The sequence below is a fragment of the Eulemur rufifrons genome, chromosome 17, assembly GCF_041146395.1.
Source record: "Eulemur rufifrons isolate Redbay chromosome 17, OSU_ERuf_1, whole genome shotgun sequence".
In the NCBI taxonomy this organism is placed as follows: domain Eukaryota; kingdom Metazoa; phylum Chordata; class Mammalia; order Primates; family Lemuridae; genus Eulemur; species Eulemur rufifrons.
In genome coordinates, this window is record NC_090999.1 from 25,208,762 (window position 1) to 25,215,400 (window position 6,639).

Sequence of the window (6,639 nt, forward strand, 5' to 3'; positions counted from 1 at the left end):
CTTCCCCACCCCCACCACGGCCCTCAGTCGCTGTGGCCTTTGCGTTTGCTCTGTCCCTCCTCCGCTGGAGGCTGCCCTCTTCAGAGCCCGCAACGCGGCTGCTCATAGCGCCGGCTTGTACCTGTCAGGTGAGGCGAAGACAGGCCGCAGTGACAGTCCCCGCATCTCAGTGGCTCCGAATAACAAAGGTTTGCTTCTCATTCACCACCATGCCTGCCGTGCGCTGTCAGAGGGGCCGGCACCTTGAACGTCGCTGGCTGCGGTCTCAGAGGGAAAGAAGGAGGCTCGGGAGGGTCTCACAGTGGCAGCGAAACGCTGGGCTCAGACACTTGCAGTTCATAACCATGACGATCGGGTTTTCACGCGCATGCGTGCCATGTGCCTCCCACCATCCTTGTTACGATGTCGGCACGTTACTGGTCTGACATGAATGAATGAATGAATGAATGCATGGATGAACAAACAAACAAACAAACGCTGGGGTCAGAACCTAATGTCTTGCTCCTCACTTCTTCTTGCGCTCTTTGGTCAGTCACTGGCCTCAGTCAGCCACCAGGGTGCCCAAAGGTGCAGTTGTACCATGTGCCCAGAAGCGGAAGGGATCTGTCATTTGGCCAACAGCACTAGCAGCGACCACAACCGTGGACACGCAGGGTCGGCCAGGTCGGGAGAGGTGGAGGTGGGCGGAGAGTGCGGCCGGGGAGAGGGGCTGGTCACTGCAGCTCCAGCTCGGGACGAATTGAGTACATGGCTGAGTGTGGCTGCTCACCGGCCCAGTGCGAAAGACGAGGGTAAGAAAACTCGGTGGCTGTTTCCAGGTCCTTCTGGCCAAGGTGTCTTTACACAGAGAGTGGGCTAGGGAGAGCCCCCTGCCCAGAAATAACTTTCCTTCTGATGTTCACAATTCTTCCATTAGAGATTCATTCCTTTGGTTCCAGAGTAGCATTCCCCACGTTGTGTGCAGCAGAACACTTTAATTATATGCCAACAGATGCTCCATGGTCAAATAAGCATGTGAGATGCTGGGTTGGATGAGACAAAACGGGGTTTTCCTCCGCAGGCCTTCTCAGACCTTTGTTTAATATGCTGATGTGTGTTGCAGCTCCCTGAGAGAAGATGCAGGTAGGCAGCATTTCTCCAATTTTCAGACTCAGGGAATCCCTGCCTCCATGGATGCCTCCTCCTGCTCCATGCGCAGTCTGGACTGGTCTGGAAGCCTGTGCCATCCTATTGAGTCCCCTGTGGAAAGTAAATGTCCCCGAGAGGGGCTCTTGAAGGAGATGCAAGCAGCACAGACAGGCCTTGAGAGAATGTGCTGGAAGGGGCGGGGGAGGCACTGGGTCTGATGGGGAGAGGGCAGGTGTGAAGATCAAAGTGGTCCTTTGGAGCCCACAGAGCCAGAGCTCCCTGCCCTCAGCCCCAGGGCTCCCACCTCAAAGCTGCCTTTCCCGGGGAAGGCCTTTCTCCCCTCTCCTTCCTGCCCAGGGAACCTCGTTAGCCTTGCATTCCAGGCCTCTGCCCTTTCCCTGGCTGTGTCTAATGGTCATGGCCAAGCTCTGCAGTCCCTCCTGCCTGGAATGCCCTCCCCTCCCCCTGCCGCTCTCTGGGAATCCCCACTCACCCTTTAATTGTCTGTTTAGGCAGCCGTCTCCAGGAGCCTTCCCTAATAGCTTGTCCCCTAATGCCCCCCCTCCCCTCAGCTGGATTTATTTTCCCTCCTTGGAGCTCCCATTGCATACTGCCCATCTTTATCACTGCCCTCGGCACTTCTTCGTGCTATATTTCTGTCCTGTAACCCAGGAGCCCCTTGAGGGCTTTGTCTTTATATCTTTATATTCTCCCCTGGCAGGAGAGAGCTGCTGTAATTAATTGAATGAATGAGACCTGTACTCGGAGCGGGGAGTGGGTTAAAACCCCCTATATATACCACTTTAAAGAATTTCTCAAATTAAAATAATCTATTCCACATGTTCAAAAACCTCATCCTCCTACTCTTTGCTCAACTCTATTCGTTCTCTGATTTGCTGGAGGCTGAAGTCTTCTCTCTGTCCCTCTCACCATCTGTCCATCCTGTCCACCTCCCGTGTGACCTGCTCTTCCTTCTGTTGCCATTCGCTTGACGGCCGGTCTGCTCTGGGACATCTGGTTCATATTGTCCTTTCTCAAAAATCATGAATGAATCTTAGTTATATAAATGGCTTGGCCTTAGGTTTATGCTTCCCTAAGTAGCAAGTAAATGCAAATATCTTGAGAAAATAATCTAACTTGAAGTGTGGGAAGGTTTGTTTGGTGGTTATTTTCTAAGGACAAAGTTAGCTTTAATGATTAATGAGAAAGGAAAAACTAGAAGGAAACTGGAAGCAGAGGATGCAGAAAATTTGTGGTTGACAGTCCCCCTAGGGCTATGTTGTGACTTCCATGGGTTCTAGGCACTTTTGTCTTTGTGGGCCCTTCTCCATTAAAAAAAAAATAAAAATTATATGACTGCATTGCAATAAAGACAAATATAATCCAGGCTGGATTCATTATTATATGTTCATTATTGTTATACTCATTTTTTCTTCTGATTTTAAAATATTTACATTAAAACATTTTGGAGCCCCTAAAAGCATTGTGGCTCCTAGGCACTGCAAGCCCACCACCCTGTCCTGGTTCGTTAAATGTACAGTGCCCTTTTGGGTCACCTGTTCCTTCTGCCAGGAGTCCCCTATTCCAGCCTACCCTTGCCCCAACTTTTGCCCCTGTCCACGTGACAGATTCCTACTCATACTCAAGATCCAGCCCAAACATCACTTTTCTTGCCAAAATCAGCAAATTAAAATATAGGATGTCCAATTAAGTTTGGATTTCAGATAAATAACAAATATTTTAGTATGAGTATGTCCTACACATTGCATGTCCCAAATATTGCACGAGACATACTTGTCCTAAGAAATTATGCATGTCTGTCTGCAATTCAAATTTAACTGGGTGCCCTGTGTTGTATGCAGCAACCCTACTCTGTAGCTGTCTCTGACTCATTTTCCTTCCAGTTCTTCTTCCCACCTGTTGCTCCCTCCCAGGCACCCTAGCACTCTCTCCACACCTCTGTCCCCATACAGCTCACCTTCCCCCTGGTCTGCACTCCCACCCTCATGATGCTCAGCCGCCATGGGCCCGGGACATGGCAGCATATTAGTTGTCACGTACGAGTAAATGTATGCTATCCCTTTATCTCCCCAACTGTCTATTTTCAGGGATGACTTGGCAGCATTTGGTTTTAATTTCATTTGGATGCTGTGTGGCCAAGACTAAAGATGAGTTAACTACTGCATGGGACTACAGTAGCACCTCTGTTAACAATGGTGTGTTTCAAGAAGACACTTTGTGCTCAGACATTTCATTACCTGATGGAACAAAGCCAGAGACCTTTGGCTGAGACCTGTGTCCCCTCCCTGCCATTGTGCTCTGAGAAGCAAGGGTGGGCTGTGAGTGGGGGGGGGGGGGGTCTCAGGCTCCCTGCCCCCCATGATCCTGGTGTCAGAGAGAAAATCAATTATAGCCCAAGGAGGACTCAGTGTGTGAAGAGGAGTCTTTCTGTTTTAGAGATTTAGGTCCAGGAAATTCTGATTTTCCACCTCTATCTTAGAAGCAGATTGATTCTTTTAAAAGTGTTCGCTCAGCACATACCACACTGCAGTGTACCTCCTTAACAGGGGGGAAACCACCCCGAGATGGTCTCCTGGGCACAAGCCACAGGGGGCTGTCGGAGCCTGGTGTCCAGGTCTCTAATCTGGTGCTCTTCCTCTGTTCTCAGCAGCAGGGAATGCAGAGCCCAACACCCCGAGAGAGAGGCCTTCCCTCGCTGTGAGGGGAGCAAGCCCTCAGGACCACAGGGAAAGCAAGGCACGAGCGGTCTCAAACAACTTGAGCCCAGGAAGGATTTGGGGGAAGCATGGGGAAAGTTCTCTTTTTCATGCTGCTAAAGATTTCTCAGCTTTTGGCACATTCTCCCTTTCTCAGTTGAATGACATTTCTAAAGTTGACTACAGGTTAGTCATTTTGTTATTCATGCTGAGCAAGACACCGACGTCCAAGTACCCAGAATGTGTGGTGTATGCATGTGTGTGTGTGTGTGTGTGTGTGTGTGTGTGTTTGGGGAGAGGTGTTCCTCCCTGTAGGGAGCTGCCCAGCACTTTCTGCCTCTTTATTAATCTCTACTCCAGCTTTTGACTCACCCTGAAGCTTTACAGGAACAGGCAGCACGGCCCAAAGTAGTCTCCAGGGGCGGTCACCAGGGGTTATGAGAAAGAAAGCAAAACAATGAGTGGTTTCATGGTCAAGTCCATACTGGGAAATTCTGTACACTACACCCCTCCTGGACTATTAAAATGCTTGTTGGTCGAATAAAGGCTCTGATAAGTTCTCCAGTTATCTCTTAAACTTTAAAAATTGGATTGATGTTGTTTGATTCAATGTTTTCAAAAGTGATTTGATCAGAGAACCACCCCGACCTCCTTTTTCTTTTAGGAGCATCTCCCAGGTTAGTAATCCTGGACACACTTTGGAAAAAAGGGAGTGGAGGTAAGCAAGAGCTCTACCATCTTTCTGTTTCTTTTCCAAGCTACTGACTCCTTCCTGGAATTTTGGCTTAGAGAAAACACAGTTGGCTTCAGCACTGCCCTCGAGCCTCTTCCAGCCATCCTGGCAGGAGGACTCTAAATGCCTGGGCCCTCGAGTCTGTACCAGTGATTCCTTCCGAGTTCCCATGGGAGGGATGGCGTGCATTGCAAAAAGGGGTGCATTTCAGGCGAAGCCGCCTTTTAATAGCCACACGGCGGTCGGTGACATAACTCAGAGTTTGGTACAAGTTGTTTCCTTGCCTGGGATGCTCGTGATTTGTTGGCAATATTTCTTAAGTTCAGTCTTGATGTCACCTTTAAGTAAAGCAGGCTCCCCTATTATTGTCTATTGTGGCATCCTGTTTGTATTCTTTTAGCATTTATCATTGCTTGGAGCACTACGTATTTTACTTTTTTTAAGTATTGTCTGTCTCCCCTCAAAATAAAATATCAACTCCACAATGCAGAGATTTTTGTTTTGGCCACTGTTAGATCCCCAGTGCCTTGAACAGTGCCTGGTACAGTGTAGACACACTTTAAGGGTTTATTGAATGAATAAGAACAATTTTGCTAGTTTTTTCCCTATCTGGGTGGTGATTGGTTTCAGGGAGTTGATGGGCAAAGCCACTGACCAATGAGTGGACTGTGTGTTGTGAAGGGGGCGGCTCATAATAAATGCTCGTGGAGAGCTGCCTGGCCCAGCACATGAGGAAGTACAGGAGTACAGAGAGCGATAGAAATGAGTTTTTATTTGTAAAAAGTTACAAAATGATATTGTACAAAAATAAAGTCTGTAGAGAACTTTGGTTGTATAACACAAACGACCAAGACAGATCAGAGAAGTCAGAACTTCCAAAGAAGTGCACTCCTTACTCTACCAGATGGTAATCGCAATGATAAAGAAAAATCACAAACTTTACCCTTTTGTGGATTTGGTGGAGCAATTGCTTCCGTTAAAACCTGATTTACGGTGTGTGGGTGATGCTGGGAACGAGTTGTCAACACCCATTGGATCGTACAGTCCCTTTGGGCAGGGACTCTCTCCATGGGGAGCTGGGAGACCAGCTGAGGTTGCCACTGGGATCATCGGCCACCACCTCTGCCAGAATTCTCTGAATTGGACAGAGCACCCTGGGGCTGCTTCCAAATTGTGCTTCCCGAATGGCTGGGGTTGTCACTGTTTCGAGCAGGCCAACTATCAGCAAGGCCCCGGGAGAGGGTGGGAGGGAAGCCCTTTTCTCTATTTCCCAGTCGTGCAAGGGGAGCAGAAAGGACAGAGAGGGGCCGAGCGATGGAGAACGTGAGTCTTCTGGGGCAGGGAGAGGGGATGTCTGCTGCTGCTTGGTTACTTTGTAAAATTAACATGATTATTTGAGGAAGGCGAGTGGGTCATTCAATTACTAAATCTGTCATACTTTTGTGGCTAATCGCCACTAAGGTAGATTATCTCCTTGATGGAAATCCCTTTTATGAAATGTGTAACAAGCTCTCATATAGGGCATCGCGCATGTGTCTGCGGCTCCCAGACAAATACACGAGCCAGTAGGAGCCTGCTGTTCCCACCCTCTGCTTCCTCCGCTCGAACTCCTTCACCGTAAGGGTGGCGCACTCTGAGCTCGAGGCTCTGTGCGTGGACACGCTGGCCCACGTGGCTTCCTCAGCACCCTTCTCAGCCACCTTCTTCCTAGGGAGCAATTGGGTGGACGGCTTCGGGCCCCAGGCGACAGCCACAGGCCTTGAACCCCCTCCTGGGAGGCTGTCCGTGTGACCCTCAGCTGCACTGGGTGGCTGGTAGTTAGGAAAGCGGTGGGGGGCAAGGATGGAGGAAGAGTCACTTTACTTTTAGGTCAACATTAAATTCTGGACTACCTACTAAGAGGAATTTAACCTTTCATATATATGGTCATGCATATTATAGATACACGTGGAGGGGAGTAAGAGCTTAAATAGGACAGAAGGTGGAGCACTTCAGTTCAGTGATAGAGCAACGAAGGACTAAGCCAAGTGCCAGTGGTCTCTGCTGCCTCCAGGAAGGGGG

The 6,639-nt window shown here is 49.1% G+C and overlaps 1 non-coding gene across 1 annotated transcript; it reads left to right on the plus strand.

Moving 5' to 3' along the window:
• Positions 1 to 323: 323 nt before the first annotated feature.
• Positions 324 to 427, plus strand: LOC138398551 (small nucleolar RNA U13). Its single transcript, XR_011236026.1, has one exon. It is a non-coding gene; the product is annotated as a small nucleolar RNA U13 (small nucleolar RNA).
• The last annotated feature ends 6,212 nt before the right edge of the window (positions 428 to 6,639 follow it).